Below are 21,211 nucleotides of genomic sequence, written 5' to 3' on the forward strand. Positions count from 1 at the left end.
TGTGTTCATCATGTGACACTTTGATCGTGTGAAGTGATGTGTTGTGTTCACTGCCCTATGTCAATCACCTTAAAGATAAGTCATCTAATGGTGCTCATTCTTTTACAGAAAAAAAAATTCAAAATCCTTCTTCCGTCTTTGGAAAACACACAGGAAGCAGGATTCATTCTTCTACGAGACATGTACCAGAACAGCCCCCTCCACCTTACCACAAAGTGTACCACAAGAAAGAGCAATTCCAAAGTGACTCCCCCAGATAAGGGATATTTATTTACTCATTTACTTCTGTGAATGAAATATTTTCTTTGACTTTTAGGGTTTTACATGAATGATTGTTCTAGCAAAACATGAAGTCTAAAGACCTCTGTCTCATCTCACTCAGGGTGAAGAGGAGACCAGTTCTCCCTTTTAGCTACCTTTCTACCAAATGAAATAAAAGATATTGATCTCCTGAGAACAGTAAAAAAAAATGCTGAAGGATTTAGAACAGTAAATTTCAAGTATATTGTAACATGATATGACTTAGTGTACTGTCTGACACGGTCTCCGAGTGGCTGCCACAGCTTCCCCAATGAGTTAGCTACAAAAAGGATTCATTTAGTGGCATTTGCTGTTCTTTGATGGACTTAAGTTTCTTTCTCTGTTTATTGACTTTTCAAAATCTTAATTACTTAGAATAATAGGGGATAATGTGAAAACAAAACATAATCTGCTACAACACACAATCTCTTAGGCATTTCATAATTACTGTCAACAGTAATTTAAAATTTTCCCAATCATTTGCTTCATTGTTAAAATTTTAGTGCAAAAAGATAAAAATAATACATACAAGGGCTAGACTTATAAATTTTAAAACTTGTGTTAGCAATCGAGCTGATACCACTGACAGGGGTGCAGATGAGCCAGCCCTGAGAACGTGAGCATGAGAGAGCTGGTCCAGCCCCTCATCTGCCTTGTGGTGGCATGGACCCAGGAGAGATGCCCTCATCAACCCCACCTTCTCCTTGCCGCCTATGGCAGGTGGGAGAGATGGTCCTGAGGTCATGAGAACTGGAGAGCTGGTACTGCCCCTCATCTGCCATGTGATGGCATGGGCTATGTAAAGATGCCCTCCTCCTCCTTGCCCCTCACCACCTGCACCAGGTAGGAGACCTGACCTTGGGAGTTGACAGTGGGAGAGCTGGCCTTGCCCCTCATCAGTTGCAGCACTCTGGAGAGTGACCCTCTGCATCACCTGGGCAACGCAGTTCTGTTGGTCCTGGTGGTATGGGTGCAGGCGAGCCTGACTGAGGGCATGCAAGCAAAGGAACTATTTCCACCTACTGCTGCCTGCTGCATTGGTTGAGCTAGTCAGGGCAATGCTGGAGAACTCACCCTGGAGGTGAGGATGAGGGAGTACTGGTGGACTAACCAACTCAGCTACCACCAGACCCAGAACCAGGGCTATGAGTTGACTCACCCCAACATCCACCCCATCTAGTAACTGCTGGAGCATGTGAAGGGGCCAGTCCTGCAGATACAATGCTTCAGGATTTCTACGACACTGGGAAACAACAGGTTATCCAAAGGGAGTCCCAGCAAGGGCTCATTATCAATAGTGTAGCAGAAGCCAGAGGCCTTGAACCAGTTCAATGACTCATTGCAATGAGCACTTGTTAAGTAAGAGATGTATGGACTAAAGTGTAACTGTGTGGCTCACAGTGTCGTACTATAGCTCCAACAATGAGATTTTTTTCTTTTAATTTTTTTATTTATTTTATTTTATTTGGGGGAGTTGCAAGGGCAGAGGACAGATAGGAAGGGATGGGGAGATGAATGGGATCAGAATGCATGGTGTGAAATCCACAAAAAATCAATAAAAAAATGTAATGGAAAAGACTACTTGTAAAACAAAAAAAAATAGGTGTTAGGGTATAGAAACTTCTTTAGAGCAATTGACACGATTCTAATTATAAGTAGTCTAATTATAAGTATAACATGATTCTATTATAAGTATTCAGAAGTTGGGGATCTAAGAGAGAGCAAGGCTTGGATTGGTGGGAGGAGGTCATGACCATCCAGATATGATACTGGAGAACTGAGGCACTGAGATATTTGAGTTCCAAAGCCAGATGAGAGACAGCTCTGAAATGACTCCTGACAAAGACACACAACATTTCTTGCCTTTGTCTTCCAAAAGAATCTTGTGTCTATTCCCCATCAAAGTGGGTGATTTAGGAAGCCAAGGGGCCTCTGCCTACCTGTACATCAGGCTCTGTGATTAGTAAATAAAGGGATGAGACAAAGCCATTCCTGTGCTCCAAAGCTTGCTGGAATGGTGGTTTGGGGCTATCTGACCAGCACTAGCATGACTTAACAAGGTGAAGTCTGTTTTCTTAAAATATCATTATTTTATTCCTAACAAAAGCCTATGTCCAGAGAAAGCGAGAAGCCCTTTCTTTAAGTGAGGCAAATGAGCCCATTTTAGAAAGTGATTTGGATTCATAATTTAGCTTTCTTCTGTCTTACTTCCTGCCAACATTTGTGCAGACTACTGTGGATGCTTCTCCATTTTTTTTCATTGGTGTAGCGACCGGTGAAATGCCCAAGACACTGTAAACAAACTCTTACCAATGTTCCCATAAGCAGTCCCAATACCCTAATGGGACTCATTCAGTCATTAGAGGGAAAAAAGTACCTGAAAGGGGGCTGGAGAGTTGCCCAAGCGGTTTAGAATGTTTTGGTGGTTTTATGAAGTTCAGTTCCCTCAACCATGTTGAAAGGCTCACAGTTGCCTGTAACTTCAGCTCCAGGGCCTCCAGCAGTCTCATCTGGCCTCTGCCGACACTACGACCATGCCCACACTCTCACACAGATGTATACACACATGTAAGCAAAAATAAAATAAAGCTTTTGTAAAAAGATAAAAGTAGAAGGAGAGACTTGAATGTCAGGAGGGGGATTGAAATCAAAGCTGGAGAGGACTCAGGAAAGGAATGGGCAGATAGGATTGATCAAAACACACCATCTACAGGTATGAAAATGCCAGACTGGGATCTGTTATTATGCACAATTAATATATGATAATAAAAAACAAAAAGAGTCCATTAATTAATGACTATATACAGAAAACAAAACTATCAACATAAGGGACTTAGCTTATTGAAATCAAACTCAGATTTGTCCGAAGGAATTGGAGAAGGCATGATACAGCACTGTGTTCTAGTGGAGACCATTTCATTCCCCAAACTTACACACATTATTTTTTTTTTTATGAAACAAGGACAAAACTGTGGGGGGAAATATAACTACATTTGAAGCAGATTGAATCAGTCAGTTCCCCACGATCATTGTATTGAAAAAGAGAGTACTACAGCCCTTGGAAATGATCGTATCTGATGACATCCATCCAAAGCTCAGCAGGGAGCGTTTGTCTGGCAATCACACACTGACTCTACTTTGTAAGACATTCTTCTCCGGTTAGTGCTTATGTCACAGGAACGTCCCAAATTTAAAAAAGAAACTCATATGGTATATGATGGTACACCCTGTGTATTCCAATGGATAAGATTATGTAGACAATTCTACGTGGTAGCATGAGGGATTACCAACAAATCCATCAACATAGAATTGTTTATCTGAGCTAATGATTGCTACTGATGTTCTTTTAAAAAAACAATTCCAAACGTTTGTTTTAATGAGTGCACATACACACACACCAAAAAAGAAAATATCTATCAAAACTGCGTTAAACATCCACAGTCAAGTCAGAATTACAAGGGCTGACTAAGCTTGCTTCTGTTCCTAGGCTTTATGTACGCTCCAAACATTTTTATCTACGTGAAACTCCAGACCACAAATCTGAGTTGAGCAACAGAAAACTTAACTACGTTACCACACCAACATAAATAAGTTTTTATTATGTTTGGCTTTAAAGCCAAACATTTAAATGTGGTCATATACAAGAGGTAAAATTTGAATCAAGGAATTCATATTCCATGATAAAAATATATTTATAGTAAAAGATTGCTTTAAATTACTTTACATTTACTTATTTAATTTATGCGTATGAATGTTTTATGTGTATATTCATATACATCGTGTACATGCCTGGTGCCAGCAGAGATCAAAAGAGGTACCTGGATCTCGTGCAGATAGAGCTATGGACAACTGTGAGCCACCATGTGTGTGGGAACCAAACCCAGTACTGCAGGAGCAACAAATGCTCTTAATTATTGAGCCATCCCTTCAAACCCCACCACTGCCACCGTCACCACTCTTTCGACACAGGGCTCACTATATAGACCAGGCTGGCCTCAACTCACAGAGCTCTGCTTGCCTCTGCCTCTTGGGTACCAGGATGAAGCTGCAGACCGAACTGCAGCTTAAAAGTTGTAAATTGACAGAATCCTGAAATAAATATGAAGCTGCTTCTGCTCAAGATGCACATGCCAAAGACATTTATTATTGAGATAAGTATATTTAGTCCCAAAGCAAATACCTTGCTTGGTGATCAGGATACTGTTGGAAACTGGGAGAGCATGTCCTGATCTAAATGGTTCCATGTCTGCAGTAACTGGTGAAGGAAATTAATTGACAAAAGATAATAGTTTATCTAGCAATTTATTGAAGTTTTAGGAAGATACAACCTTGGACAGTCTGTCTTAATATCCAACTCATGAGCTGCATCTGAGAAGACACAAATAGCAGGGGTAGGCTGCAGGACATAAGCAACACTCTCTGAGAGAACGGCCAGCTGACGAAAGTATAGAAGAGAAAGTGTAAAGCTGCTATAAACGCTAACCTGTATGGCTTTTCAAGAACTCCTTCCCTGGTCCACTGAGAAGCAAAAACTTGTAACGACCTATTTATTGGTCAATGAATGCCTATATGCAGGTTTTCTCTGAATGGACAATCACTCCTGAAGTGGAGCAAACCCCAGATTCCAGGAGAGCCTGGAGCCTCTTAGCACCACTGTGGTGTGAGAATTTAAGAATTCGTTGTTTCCTTAAATGTTGCAAAGCCCAGCGTCAGTTGTTATTCGTATTTCCTAATTGTTGCACTCTGTCATACTCCTAAATGCTCATGAATACAAATCAAGATGAACATAATTTTGAGATTTAAGAAATTCAATCACTCTGATCCAGTATCAATATAGTATTTTGTTTTAAAATTATTGTGAGTTTAGAAACACAAATGGTTAGTTCTTAAGGAAGGAAAGGCTTGACAATGGCTAGGCTTTAGAACTGAGTGCCCTTCAGGGTTACTTAGAGTACTATGACCATAGCTATTAACATCTACCATTGCTTCAATAATTATAAACAATAAAAGCAATAAACAAATTAGTGATTGGTTTAATGAAATGAATAGGTTTGAAACTTTGCTTCTCCCTTAGTTGATCCACCAAAGTAGTATCTTCATTTTCTTCCTATAATATAGGTAAAAATATTAATTTCCTCAATACTAAAATGTTAATTACAAAGCAAAAGAATAGTCTCTAGGCCCTATAATTCCTAATGTGATGTTCTTTGCATCAGAGCTCCTAAATGTGTTGTGTTATTGTTTGTTTGGTTGTGTGTGTGTGTGTGTGCATGTGTGTGTGTTTACAAAACTGGCCTAAAACTTGTAATCTTCCTACCTAAACCTCCTGAGTTCAGGGATTACATATACAAGCCTGGAGACAACAATTTCATCGAATCATGACTACCACTTCTGACTCGGTGTAAGTTTTTCCAAGGCCAGCATTTCGACATGTTCAAGCCATCATTCTTGCTACGCATCCTTCCCTATACATTAAGGAGCCCCCTCCTTTTTGTATTAGTTCCCAGGACACAACAGAATCCTGCAAACATGTCTGTGTATGGACAAAGTTGAGTTTATTGACTTTTTTCAGTAGACATAATAGGCAAACGACACAGGGGCAGGAGTATTAGAAAGGAATCATGGATATGCGACAGGTGATTTGGGAGAAGTTTCCATGAAGCTTTTCTGTTTTGTTGCACTGCCTGGCAATGAAACCCAGGCTGACCTCAAACTCATGATGATCCTGGCTCAACCACATTAGTGCTGACCCTACCCATGTGAGCCACTTGCTCAGCTCAGAACTACTTCCCTTCGAGAAGAAGAGGTAATTTTACCACTTACTGTAGTAATTACAAACATACACTAGAACTACAGTTGTTAAAAAATAAATAACAAATAATAGACCGTGATGTAATCTATAACGGGATATGAGGCATGGTCATTTCTGAGATACATCTCAATCTGTGCTTGAATATGATTATGAAGTCATCTTTTATTTTATTTTATTTTTGGTCTCCCTCCCTTGTCACAGAGAAGTTTTGTACATTGTTGCTACTCTGTGGCTCTATTTTCCCTCACTGTGTTAGTACCTCCTAGCAACTCCAGCCTGGGCTGCTATACTCAGGCTAAGCCCTGATTCTACGTTATTGCCTTCCTCTTTCTCACTTTCCTCACTCATCTTGCTTCTCCTAAAAATAGCTACCGTGTGCAATTTATTTATTCAATTCTAAAATAATTAGCCTTGCATGCTCTAACATAGACCTTAGTAGTTAAGGAGACAGAAGAGGAAGAGCCCACGATGATCAACAAGAGTGGTCTGTTTCCAAAGGGTTGTGATAAAGGAAAATGCTATTTTTTATTCAAAGTAGGAGGAAATGAAAAGACAGAGATAAAAATGGAAGAGATGGGGGTGGGAGGCTGAGTGGTGGAAGTAGGAAAGGAGAGAGAGAGAGAGTGAGTTCTCACAAAAAGTTATCTCTGTCCTCCTGCATTATAACTATATTGCCTTATATCTATCACATGAGTACTTGCTTAAGAGAATTATCTGTCTTCTGCATGTGTGCTATCTTGATATGTTTCTTGATTTACATTAATAGTAAATGATCAGAAAAAGTTAATTATCAGAATATTGTTTTCTTTATGTAGAATAAAGTTCTGTTTACTAAAAAAATAATGTGGCTTTGTTTTTTAAATTTTTTATTGTAGAGTAAAAGAAAACTCAGGTTATAATTCTACACAAGTAAACAAAAAGCAATAATAGTTACTTAACATCCTCTCTTGATATTTCATGCCTACAGGGTAGACCACAGAGGGTTACATGTTTTATTGCTCTCATATTGCCCAGAAATATCAATCCAATGAAATTTGTGATCTCCCTAAAGGTTGGTCATCTCATTATATTTAAATTTAGTGCAGTGTATGGAAAATGCTTTTTTTCTTATATGGTGAACATTTTATAAGAGTAATTATTAATTGGAGATTAAAGGATTATTCATACTTGTGGGTAATATACTCCTACCAATACTAATATTAAAATTAATATAGAATAATACAGAAGATAATACTTAATTAATAAATTTTATATAATAAAAAAATGGTTTCCTAACAAGAGTGACTAGATTTATTGGAGTAAAGGACTGTGATATCAATGTGTAAAAAAATATTAGAGAACAAGATAAAGGCACAACTTTCTTATAGATACCTTCTAGCATTTAGTTCTCATAGTCTTTCTGGTGGAAAAACTGGATTCTTTTATAAATTGCCCACATCTAGAGATCACCAATATGATTCCATTAGTTTTCACTAAACGACCTTGAGAATTCTTTTTTTAATTTATTTATTTATTAAAGATTTCTGTCTTCTCCCCGCCACAGCCTCCCATTTCCCTTCCCCTTCCCCAATCAACTCCCCCTCTCTCATCACCCCAAAGAGCAGTCAGGGTTCCCTGCCCTGTGGGGAGTCCAAGGACCTCCCACCTCCTTCCAGGTCTAGTAAGGTGAACATCCAAACAGCCTAGGCTCCCACAAAGCCAGTACGTGCAGTAGGATCAAAACCCAGTGCTATTGTTCTTGACTTCTCAGCAGTCCTCATTGTCCACTATGTTCAGCGTGTCTGGTTTTATCCCAGACTTTTTCAGACCCAGTCCAGCTGGCCTTGGTGAGTTCCCGATAGAACATCCCCATTGTCTCAGTGTGTGGGTGCACCCCTCATGGTTCTGAGTTCCTTGCTCGTGCTCTCTCTCCTTCAAAACAATCCATTTATAACCAATTGAAAGTGATATAGCCTATAGTAAGTTCAGCCAGAACAAGCAGCTTCGCTTTACGTTTTGAAATTGGTGAGATGACAGTTTATGTGTAGTGAATATCTGTGATTATCTGACAAACATAGGTAGAAGGTGCTAAGTATTTTGAAAATCCCCAGTTGTGGGCTTCTCAGTGGCGGGATCTGGAAAGAGAGAGAGGTGGGGCCGAAACAGAGCTTGCACCTAAACAAAAAGTTTGGGGAGTTTCCCTCTAAAATTCTTCTGTGGCTCTCTAATAGCTGATATTGTAAAGAAAGAGCAGGGGCAGGATATGGGTGGATGACAGAGAAGCCGCTGGCTTAGTAGCTGTGCTTGGGTAGGAGACACTGGAAGGTCATGCATCACAAGACCTGGTCATTGTGCTACTGTGAAAGAAAATAGACGTAAAAGTTCATTCTCCCTCCTTCTCAAGGCTGAAATCAATCCACTCTTGCCTCCTTTGGTTACAATCTAGAGATGATCTGCTTGTCATCTCGTACATGGTATCCAAGTAAAGCCAGGCACTATAGCCGTCAATGATTATGGTTTGGACGCTTTTGTAGCTATAATAATAAAGACTTTCTGCATCACACCTTTAGTATATTCAGTACTCGTTTAGAAAAAAAAATAGCAATATTCTACTCAAAAAAAGAGTTATACCTCATGGAAAGAATCCTTGAAAAAATGAAAAGTTAACAATTATATTGATTTAAGCACAGGTGACTGAAAAACTCTAACAGTGTCTGAAGTCACCCCCTTAAACATTTGAAAAGGTACCTCAAATCCAGATCACACACAGTCACTGTGGGACAGGGGTTGAAGCAGGGACTGAGGGTACAGGAGAGAAGGTGTTAGGACAGGCAGAAGTGCTGTGTAGGCTTACAGTCTCTGGGGTGGGAGACAGGGCAGATGTGCACCATCACCACCTGCAGTCACCACTGGCGTTCACTAAGAAAGGGGTCGGGACCCATAGGTTGAGAAATGCTGCTGTAGACGTTTACCAATTTTATAGAAGACAAACAGGTAAATGTAGAACTGTGTGGGGTTTCTTCCTCCGAGGCGAGTCCCTTCTCAGGCTGGCACCTTTGCTTAAATCATTGTGCTCACACCTCAGGAAATAACATTAGTCCAAGCAGTATATTTATCCCCTTTCTTTTTGGGGAAAAAACTCAAACGATGATAGCTTAAATAGTATCCCTTTGCCATATATTTATTTTTAAATGCACACTATGTTGTGACTTAAAAATATACGCTAGCGCCCCATTTTATAATTGGGTTGATTAGCCTTTTACAGGCTAGTTTCTTGAGTTAATGGGGCACTGAGCTGAACAGAGAATTCTCAACAGAAGAACTTCAAATGGCCAAAAGACACTTAAGGTCATGCTCAACTTCCTTAGCGATCAAGGAAATGCAAATCAAGACAACTTTAAGATACCATCTTACACCTGTCAGAATGGCTAAAATCAAAAACACCAATGATAGCCTTTGCTGGAGAGGCTGTGGAGGACGGGGTACACTCATCCATTGCTGGTGGGAATGCAAACTTGTGCAACCACTTTGGAAAGCAGTGTGGTGGTTTCTCAGGAAATTCGGGATCAACTTACCCCTGGACCCAGCAATACCACCCTTAGGAATATACCCAAGAAATGCCCTATCATACAACAAAAGTCTATGCTCAACTATGTTCATAGCAGCATTGTTTGTAATAGCCAGAACCTAGAAACAACCTAGATGCCCTTCAATGGAAGAATGGATGAAGAAAGTACGGAATATATACATATTAGAGTACTACTCAGCAGTAAAAAACAATGACTTATTGAATTTTGCATGCAAATGGACGGAAATAGAAAACACTATCCTGAGTGAGGTAAGCCAGACCCAAAAAGAGGAACATGGGATGTACTCACTCATAATTGGTTTCTAGCCATAAATAAAGGACATTGAGCCTATAATTCGTGATCCTAGAGAAGCTAAATAAGAAGGTGAATTCAAAGAAAAACATATAGTAATCCTCCTGGATATTAACCTTCATCAGGTGATGAAAGGAGACAGAGACAGAGACCCACATTGGAGCACCGGACTGAAACCCCAAGGTCCAAATCAGGAACAGAAGGAGAGAGAACACGAGCAAGGAACTCAGGACGGCGAGGGGTGCACCCACACACTGAGACAATGGGGATGTTCTATCGGGAACTCACCAAGCCAGCTGGCCTGGGTCTGAAAAAGCATGGAATAAAACCAGACACGCTGAACATAGTGGACAATGAGGACTGCTGAGAAGTCAAGAACAATGGCACTGGGTTTTGATCCTACTGCACCTACTGGCTTTGTGGGAGCCTAGGCTGTTTGGATGTTCACCTTACTAGACCTGGAAGGAGGTGGGAGGTCCTTGGACTCCCCACAGGGCAGGGAACTCTGACTGCTCTTCAGGGTGATGAGAGAGGGGGATTTGATTGGGGGAGGGGGAGGGAAATGGGAATCAGTGGCGGGGAGGAGACAGAAATCTTTAATAAATTAATTAATTAATTAATTAATTTAATAAAAGAAAAAAAGAACAATGGCACTGGGTTTTCATCCTACTGGACGTACTGGCTTTGTGGGAGCCTAGGCTGTTTGGATGTTCACCTTACTAGACCTGGAAGGAGGTGGGAGGTCCTTGGACTCCCCACAGGGCAGGGAACCCTGACTGCTCTTAGGGCTGATGAGGGAGGGGGAGGGGGGGGAGGGGGAGGGAAATGGGAGGCAGTGGCAGGGAGGAGACAGAAATCTTTAATAAATAAATAAATAATAAAAAATATATATACGCTAGCTTAGTAGAATCATTATGATTCCTTAGGAGTTTATTACATTTGGAGACAAGAAAATGCTAATTAAAAGAGTGTATTTTTTTATTTTTGAGCAATTAATAAAATTCTAAATGATTTACAGAATAGCGTGTCGTAGAAGATGAAAAGATATTTTAAAATAATATGTCTTACTTTCTCACTAACTGTCCTTTATTTATGCATAAAATACTTCCATGATATATGTGCAATATGTATAATTATAAATTTTAAGCTTCCTTTAAAATTATTGAAAGTTGCTTACTAAGAATATGGTTTTGTCCCAGAGCTTTAAAAGGAATGTCTCGATCAGATTCCTTCCTTGAGAGGTTGGGGAACCCTGTGAATGAAGAGGCAGAAAGAGTGTAAGAGCCGGAGGGGATCAAGGACAGCAGGAAAACAAGGCCCTCTGAATCAGCTAAGCAGGGCTCATATGAACTCATAGAGACTGAAGCAGCAAGCACGGGGCCCGCGCATTCTTCCCCTGGTCCTCTGTGTATATAGTACAGCTCTCAGCTTAGTGCTGTTATGGGACTCCTGAGCATGCACCTTAGTGGGTCTCTGATTCTTGTCTCTGCTCTCGGGCTCTTTTCCTTGTCCAGTCTTGATGTGATGCTCTTTGTTTTATCTTAATATATTTTATTTTGAAATGTTTGGTAGTTGACTCTTTAGAAGGCTTTTCATTTCTAATGAGAGACAGAAACAAAGTGGATCTGGAGGGGAAGGAAGTTAGGGAGGACATGGGAGGAATACAGGGGAACTGTAATAAGGATCAAGGTCAACCAGAAAATACAGAATAAAGTTTACCTATGAAGAGTCTCCTTATAAATTCAAACTTAACAATTTCTGGACTCTCCAATGCAACTCCATATTAATTATCAGAAAATGCATTTTCTTACACTACTGTTGTTAGAGTTATACATATTCTTAATGTTATTCAATATTAATCCAACCAATGTGTATGTATTATTACATAAACACTTGAGTTCAGCAATAGAATTAATGAGTATATTTGAGTGTTAAGAGAATCTAATGTAGTCAGGTATTTAATCTCAGCACTCAGGAGGCAGAGGCAGTTGGATCTCTGTGAGTTCAAGGCCAGCCTGGTCTGCAAAGTGAGTTCCAGAACAGCCAGGGCAGTTATACAAAGAAACCATGTTTTGAAAAAACAAAGAAAAAAACAGAGAAAGGGAGGAAGGGAGAGAGAGAGAGAGAGAGAGAGAGAGAGAGAGAGAGAGAGAGAGAGAGAGAGAGAGAAAGAGAGAGAGAGACAGAGAGAGAGAGAGAGAGAGAGAGAGAGAGAGAGAGAGAGAGAGAGAGAATCTATTGCATTCATATCACAAATTAGGAAAGGAGAGAAGGAAATAAAGAGAGGGGAGGAGGGAGAAAGGAAGAAAGAAAAGAAGAAAGGAAAGAAGGAAGGAAAGAAGAAAGAAAGGAAAGACAAAATTAATCTCTTGGAGGTACAGACAAATATGAAATATGACTATCAAGCTCAGTTTGAAAGACTGAAAATTTTTTCAAGTTAAAAGAAATAAAATAGAGAGTAAATCTGGATGGAAGAGGAGTTCGAGAGAAACTGGGAGGAGTAGATGGAACACTCAGATGATATTCTATGAGAAAAGAAACTATGTTTAACAGAAGGGGATAAAAAATAAAATAGTCACAAAAGAAGAAAATAGGAAAGGGTGATTAAAAGACAGGGTGGGAAATGGTTTTCAAAATTCATACAGATAATAGTGTCTCTGCAATAAATGATGAGGAAGGAAAAAATAGAAAATCATCGATTTGAAATAATGAATTTCATGAGTAAAAATGTTTGCTTCATGTTTAGACTACAGGACACACAATTCTGAAAATTTAGGATTCTGGAGGCAAACCAAAGATTCCACGAGCTTTAGAAATCAAAAAGAAAAACAAACATACTGAGGAGGAATGAAGAAATCAAAATAGCTTTATACTAAAATTAGATATTCAACCTAACCATATCACCAAATATTAAATAAAATAAAACTGCTTCCATACATGGATATATAAAATCATAAAATATTTTTTCAATAATTTCTGACAAGCTAGCTTCACAGGAACAACAAAGTCAACCGGCGATACTCACTGTAATGTCTTCTCTCATTGTAAGCCCAGATTTAGTCATGGGATCTCAATGAACTCATGAAGCTTGTACATTGAGATAACTTACAGTTCAGAGAATTATAAAAATAATGGAAAGTTATAAGACTCATGAGTTACATTCATGAGCTAGTATGCAAACACCAATAATATCATCTTGAATGACATATTTAATGAGTGAAAGAATACCTCATTTTTAGAGATACTTTCCCCAATTAATTTTATGGAAGCCAAGACCCCATCTCAGACTTCTATTGAATTCAGAACAAAGAGAAGATGATGCTCAAAGTTCCTGAGAAGCTTAAAGACAATTGGTATTGTGGATGGAACAAACAAACAGGGTGGCTGAAGGGACAGAATCCCTCTGCTTGCTCACATATGTGTGACAAAGCTCAGCTGGGCAAAGCTGACTCCTCTCCCGCCCTGCACATCAACTTGCAAATGACACAAATGGCAACTAACTAAATAACTTAATTCATGCTGACAAACCACCTATTGGGTATAAAGTGTTCACACTGAAGTCATGAGAGGCCAGCAACTTGTGTTGTCAAGAATCAGTTCTATAGACACTATTTTTGAGCCACATTCTAATCCACATTGTTTAGGGCTCATGGGAGATATGGTTCTATTTTTCCATCTCTCTGTCTGAGGCTTGGATTCTGTCCAGTTTCCACCCACCCACTTTTTCCTTCTGGAATGCCAATCATAGCTTTTCTTTTGTTCAGGCGGAAAGCAACAGATAAAGGAACTTTACAACACTTGAAAATCACATTGATGGCAAAAGACTAAGAAAGGAATTTTCTGTCAGAAGCAATTTAAGGGAAGGAGTTACAAACACTTTTCAATTTAAATATAAAATTAGAGCGGGAGATGAACTTGAAGTTAAGCAGCCCTGGTTTAAAACTTTGGAAAACAGGCATATAATCAATACCACCATGGGTATGTTTTCAATATGTTTTGATTTGGCATAATGAAGTATTGACTTTCTTCTTTCTTAAATATCAAATGAAATTATGACCATATAAATATGTATCTAAGCATAAGCCACATGACTTAATTTCTCCAAACAAAGCAATGTAATTAACAAGTTGGTGAAGTGGAAATATATAAAAGATTAAAACATCCAAAAAATGAACAAATAATTTAATTGTGGGTCATATTCACCAAGAGTTCAATAACTGCCATACCATAACTTTAAAAAACTGCAAATGCATTGTTTTAATAAATACTATGTTTGAAAATCAAGAAGTGCAGTTTAAAATAATCTCAAACGTTGCTGTTACCTCATTTCTACAACAGAGTTTACATTGAGTACTAAGCATGAACCAAACCCTATAACATCTATATTTTAAATGTTACTGTTTGTTTATGCATGCTAAACATTTTAAGAACAAACGTCTGTTTAAAAGTAAAATTCAATAAAGAAAAGCTTTATCCCATCACTCTAGAGAAACTTACACTTGAAAGTAAACGCTGTCTACATCCAGCAGCATTATGGGGCTTGATAAGGTCTGACTGAATTACGTGACAGATCAGTAGGAAGAATGACATCTTTGATTACTGACTTCATGAACTGCCGGTTGGTCATTTCTAGGCTGTGGAGCACTTAACACCTGACCCCTGTCAAATATATATTAATAAAAATAAATGGAAAGTAGATTTCATTGGCGAACTACCCAGGGTATTGTAAGAACTCTCCCAGCCACTAAATAAAGTATTGGGCATTTTTAAGTTTTGAAGTAAGCATTTATGCCTTTGTAAAATACAATGAATGGAGCAAAAAAGACAGAGGCAAGGACAGGTTTGATTTTACTCAAAATCATCTGTCTCTTAATGTTATTTCATTAAATATTGCTTTAAGGCCTTCTGGAGGGTGTTTTAAAGATCTGGAGCCGCTCTGGGTCACTTGACGCATTATTTTGGATGTATTATTACCCTAGAGAAACTTCTCTCAAATCAGTGCCATGGGGTGCTTGCTGCCACACCCATGTAGCATATTAAAGCAAACAAGAAACAATATAAATCACATATCATCTCATTGTGATTGTGTTTTATAATTTCACCCAATCTCAATTTTAAAAGCTTTAACAAAAAGTATATAAATAAACACAAATGTATTTTATAATATATTTTAAATAATTGATTATATTCTTCACCTCGGTTAGACTGTGGTTGTATTGGACTATTTAGGCAAAAGAAAAGAACTCAAAAGAGTAGAAAAACAACAGAAGCTATTGTTCATATGATTCATACCAAACAGAACAACAAAACACTCCAAACTTTAACTACACACACACACACACACACACAACACACACACAGGCAGGCCCACTTGGCACACAGACTCACACATATGCAAACTGCATGCTTGTTTTGCATTGTTGTGAGGCCCTTCAAGGTGCTAAGGAACACCCACACTTAAACAATACACACGTAAAGTACATGCTGGCATTTTTATCTATGCCAAAGTACATTTCTCTTGGAATTGTAAAGAGAACAGAGGACTATATTGTTGAAATTATTGGACTGGTGCATTTTAATAGATCTCTTTCTTATATTTTTGATTGTGAGCCTATCCTTGAACAGCTGAGCCATCTCCCCAGACTATAGAGCTTTCCTTAGTGAGACAAGTGATTGGAGATATGAATGACTTGAAGAAGGTCCAGATCTGAAAAATACCCCAAAAGTATTTAAAGTAATATTTAATGAAATAGTGTTAAAAGACAGATGGTTTTGGACAAAATCAATCCTGTCCATGCCTTCTCAAATGCAGCAAAATACACAGATGTTAAGCATATGATTTGATGATTTTAAACAAATGAATATAATCATGATAGAGAAATACCAATCAGGACAGAATTTGCCTCTCCTCAGCAATGTTTTGGAGATGCAGTCCCATTCAAACACGGGAGACTAATCATTCTTTCTTGGTGCTCCTACTCCACTTTGTGAATATGGCAAACACATGCATGTTGTGTAAACCTATGAATAGATCTGTGCTCATATCAAACTGGAGGCTGGGATGAATTAATCTGGGATACACAGTCTAGTTTAAATCCTTTTATAAGCACAGACTTTGTATCTCTTGAATGATGCCTAAGTCTAATGAATTGCTAATAGGCACATACTTAATTTTGGTGAAGCATGCTAAACACTTCCAAAACAATCAAATAATGCAATAGTTCTGCTAGCAATCAGCAAGAATTCCAGTCATGGAACTATTTTGGTTAATGTTTGCTATTCTAATCTATGTAACTAGAATTTGTACTCCCCCATTGAATATTGAATACTTTCTCAAATTTTTGTCAATCATATGGATTTTGAAGTAACAGTTCCATTTTTATTTCTATATTATTGGACTTGCTTATAGAATTAACACACATTTTAATTTTACTTTTCATCTTATTTGTGTGTGTGTGTGTGTGTGTGTGTGTGTGTGTGTGTGTGTGTGTGTGATGTATGTGTACATGCAGATTCATGGGTATGTGTGTAGATGTGTGGCCATGTGTGTGGAGGACAGATGTCAACATCTAGTATTTTTCTCAATTGCTCTCCACCTAATGGTTTTGGAAAGGATCTCTCAGTGACCTGGGAGTTGACCTATCCTCCGTCCTGACTGGCCAGCTAGCTCCTGCATCCTCTTGTCTCTGCCATCCTAGTGTGGCTTTGTAGGTGGTTGCTGCTGGTCCTGGCTTGTTACAAAGACACTAGAGATCAAACTCGATGTCCCATGCATGGACAGCAAACATACCGATGAAACCATCTCCCCAACCTCCTACTTTTCATTTTAATAGTAATTTATGACCAGAAATTTTTCATTTTGATGAAGCCCAATTATTTATTTTTAAATGATTATTTCATTCTAAATCATGAGGGCAATTTTGTGGTTTTATTTAAGAGGTTGGTTGTTTGAGCATTTCATGAAGTACTACAATTTATCTCTAAGTAACATACACAGACAGTAGGAAGTAGTGGTTGAAGTACATTTCTTTCTATGTAGTTTGCCTAGCTGTTTCAGCAACATTTGTTGATAAGATCTTTGATATTTGTAAGTCCTTTCCTCCTGAACCATTATAATTCTATCAGGTTCTCTGGGGACTTCATACTGTTTTATTGCTGCTTCTTTCTATTCTTTTTGTTTCGGCACTCTTGATCATTGTGACTTTATTCTAAATTCTGGAAATAGGTTAAAAAAAATCTTCTAACCTTTTCTAGACTATTTTAATATTCTAGACCACTCACATTCCCACAGAACAATTAAGAGCAGTTTATCAATTTACATCTCTTTGAAGCCTTTGGGCATTTCAATTGCAATATTGAATCTATGAATAAACTCAAGGAAAATTGCCATCTTAAGGGGGTTGAGCTCTCTAAGTCCTAAAGTTGATACACCCATTCAATTGTTCAAGTCTTTATTTCACTACCTTTATAATTTTTACAATAAGAATTTTATTCTTCCTTTTATTGATTTTTACGGACCATCTTTGGAAACTTTGTACATGCTTACATTATCCAAAAATAGATTGTTTCATTTCTTTTTGAACATTTATGCTTTTATTTCTTTTGAGTTATTTTCTGGCTTGGATTAACAGTATAATATTAATTAGATAGTATTAATAATCAGTCACATTTTACTTCTCATCTTATAAGGAAATTAGTCAATATTTCGCCTTCTGGATTATTCTTCTGGTATAATGTATCTATGGATTATATGTAGATATTCTACTGGTGCTGGTAATATACTAAAATTTTATATTTATATTTATTGTTTATAATTCCCTTTCCACCATATCTCTCCCTCTAAGTCTCTCTCTCCGTGTGTGTGTGTGTGTGTGTGTGTGTGTGTGTGTGTGTGTGTGTGTGTGATGAGTATAGGTGCCAAGGAGTCCAGGATCCCCTGGAGCTGGAGTTACAAGATGCTGTGAGCAACATGACAGAGGTGCTGGAACTGTTTACCCTTGCAAGAGTGTTTTGTTTGCTTAACCTCTGAGCCAAACTTCCACCCCAAAAATCCTCGAGTTTTTATCTGTGCTACGTTACAGTTCTTATTTTCCTACTTTGAAGAATTTCCATTTTATAAAATAAATGTGTTTATTCAACCCATATTTTGATACTGAAGTTCTTCTTTGACTTAATTCATTATTCTAAAGATTCTGCTCATTTGCCATCTGTTTTCCATCACGTGAGATGAGAAGTCGGCCATCACTTGAATCATTGCATTACTGACTGTAGTGTATCTGTTTTCCTCTGGCTGTTTTTAATAATTTTCTTCATCTGTGCTTTTTAACATCTTAAGCTCGATGTGACTAGATATATCATCTTAGAGTCGACTTCTGTTGATTTGGTTATAACTATGCCACATTTTCTTTCGTTTAGACATTGTGAGAGAGTCTGCATGTTTGCTTTCTTTAAAGGACTCAAATGTTCTTCTAGTTGAGAAGTGAATGAATACCTTGTGATTCCTCTCAATGCTCTCAGAATTTTTTTATAATTATAATTTCTTAGGATGAACCTACTTCAACTCATTGTTAGTTCCAAAACACAATCCTATCTTAGCCATCCTTTCCCCCTGAGAAGTCACCTTTCTAAGATCCTAACTGAACCATAAAGCAGTCATCAAGATTCCTCCACTCTGTCCAAGTAAGAACATCCAGTTGGGCTTCCCAGAGGACCCACACCTGGGCCAGGGAAGGAGTCCGAGAGCCCCCAAGACATATTATCTGACCTCGTTCATGCTGCCATGGGCCGTGGTCCAGGCCAGGCGCAGAGGACATCTCAGTGACTAAAGCTTCCTTAGTAGTGCAGCAGCAGCAACCTACAAGTATGTGAATGTACAGGAGCTTGAGATGGCATTGAAGTTCATGACTGACCATGCAGCTCAGCCTCTGATTGGACAGAACTCTTCCAAGGACGTGCATGACCCTAAGCTGCCACCATCAACTGCCCATTTAAGAGACCACTGAGTATACGCTTCCAAGGGAAACATGCATTGCACTGCTACCCTTCTCGAGAGGAACACTGCATTGCCTGTAAGCTCTGTGAGACCATCTGTCCTGCAAAAGCCATCACTGTCAAGGATGAGCCAAGAACCGATGGAGCCACCAGACTGCAATGCTAAGACATCGACATGACCAAGCGTGTCTACTGCGGTTTCTGATAGAAGACCTACCCTGTCGATACCATCATGGCAGACGCCAACTCTGAGTTCTCCACCAAGACACATGAGCTGCTGTACAACAAAGAGAAGCTGCTCAACAATCGGGACAAGTGGGAGGTCGAGATCTCTGCCAACATCCAGGCTGAACACATGCACAGGTGACCTGGTCACTTGGTTCAGTCCTGTGGCCCCTGCTGCCCGTAAAGAAGCCATGATTCCCACTCTACCGCAAAAAAAAATCCAGTTGTGGAGCTGAGCTTCTTAGGAAAAATGCCCCATTCAATGGATGTTAGTTTTGTTGCTTTTTGTTATTATTTAACACAGGTTCCCACCGCATAACCCAAGTTGTCAGCATCTACTAGCCATCTTCCAACCTCTGCCTACTGAGTAAGCGCTTGCTTGGACTTTAGAACACTGAATGCATTAAGTCTAAAATTACATTCATTACTATGTAAAATTCATTGCAGCTGAAAGGGCAAACCATCCATTTATATAAACTTTAAATACAAAAGCTAAAATATTGTAAACTAACTAGAAGGACTATTTCCCCCATTCATTCTTCGCTGTAAAACCAAAAAGACTTTAACTCCTTGTTTATACCAGGTGCTGAATCTTAAAAGTACACATCACTAAATCTACTCCTGGACCTCGAATAACAGTCTTAGGGAAATCTTAAACCAAATATTTAAAAAAAATTTTAAATTTTTAAAAAATGAAAATGTAGTAGGCCCTCCTAATTTTCTTGCCCCAAAGGCAACTCAAAAAAAGAAAAAAAAAGGAAAACAAAAAGAAAAAAAGAAAAGAAAAAGAAAAAATTAAAGATTTGAGGTTGGGCCTATCAGTATAGAGTACTTGTGTGGCATGTGTGAGGCCCTGATTTTAACCACTAACATTATGAAAATAAAATAAGTAAACTAAAAAGTAAAGACAAATAAGACAAATGTACATCACTTCATTATACTGTGTAAAGATATCTCTCTATTTCTCTCCAATATTGCTAGCTAAAATGTTTATTTTTCTTTAAATTTGGTGTGTGCTATAAGTGTGTGTGAGTGTGTGTGTGTGTGTGTGTGTGTGTGTGTGTGTGTGTGTGTGTGTGTGATGTAGAGGCTAGAGAACAATTTGCAGTAAGCAATTCTCTTCTTTTATCCTGTGGGTTTAGGAACTCAAACCCAGGTCATCTTGAAGTTTGAAGTCTGGTGCCTTTACTCACTGGGCCATCTTCTTGGCATCCAAGATATGAACGTTGTTTGTTCACCTGCTTATGACACAGTGTCTCATGCATCGCATACTGTCTTCGAACTTGGTGTGTAGCTGAGAATGACCTTGAACTTCTGAGCCTCCGGCCTCCACCAGCTGTGCACCCCACACTAGTTTACGTGTCACTGAGGACCGAAGTCGGGGCTTCCTGCAGGCTGTGTAAGCACTCTGGCCAGTGGCTCTGCATCCTCAGTCCAAGATAAATTATTTTTAGGTAAATAACTAGATTTTAAAGTATACTGGGTATCTTATTACACTGCTTGGAAGAAACATAAAATTTTTCAAACAGTTTCTTTTAAATATTTAACCTTTGTAAAACTAGATAAGCTAAACTACTTTTTAAATCAGTAAACTTAACCAACTAAGTTACTAATAGTTTATCTTTATATTGTCAATTGGAGCTAAATCTTCAAATTCATGCATATTGTATCAATCATTTGATTATGCTTGTAATTTTCATTTTGTCCTTAATTCAGAGTTACATTGTTTTCTGAATTAATCTTAAAGGCTAGATTTCACAGGGATCAGGCTGCCTTTGTTTCTAAAGAGCTAGATGATTGGTAAACACAAACATTCAGGAAAAGTTAAGCTAAGGTCTATAATAAATTAAGTTGCTGTCCATAAATATTTTGAAAACTGATGGATTTGTTAAAGAGCATCTCTGTTTCAGGTTTTAGTACTTCAATGTTAATAACTAAATGTCAAGAGTAAACTGCAGTCGAATTTCTACTTTGTAGATGTTTTCGTCTTAGAATAACTTAACAATTAGGCAATTTATAAAGG

General features: G+C 38.4%; 1 protein-coding gene and 1 pseudogene across 1 annotated transcript in view; one reads left to right on the forward strand and one right to left on the reverse strand.

Annotated features, from left to right (window-relative positions):
* Positions 1–21,211, reverse strand: part of Bmp5 (bone morphogenetic protein 5) — a 122,125-nt gene that overhangs the window by 72,458 nt on the left and 28,456 nt on the right. The window lies entirely within an intron of this gene.
* Positions 923–19,330, forward strand: LOC142846668 (NADH dehydrogenase [ubiquinone] iron-sulfur protein 8, mitochondrial pseudogene; annotated as a pseudogene).

The sequence above is a fragment of the Microtus pennsylvanicus genome, chromosome 3, assembly GCF_037038515.1.
Source record: "Microtus pennsylvanicus isolate mMicPen1 chromosome 3, mMicPen1.hap1, whole genome shotgun sequence".
Lineage (NCBI taxonomy): Eukaryota > Metazoa > Chordata > Mammalia > Rodentia > Cricetidae > Microtus > Microtus pennsylvanicus.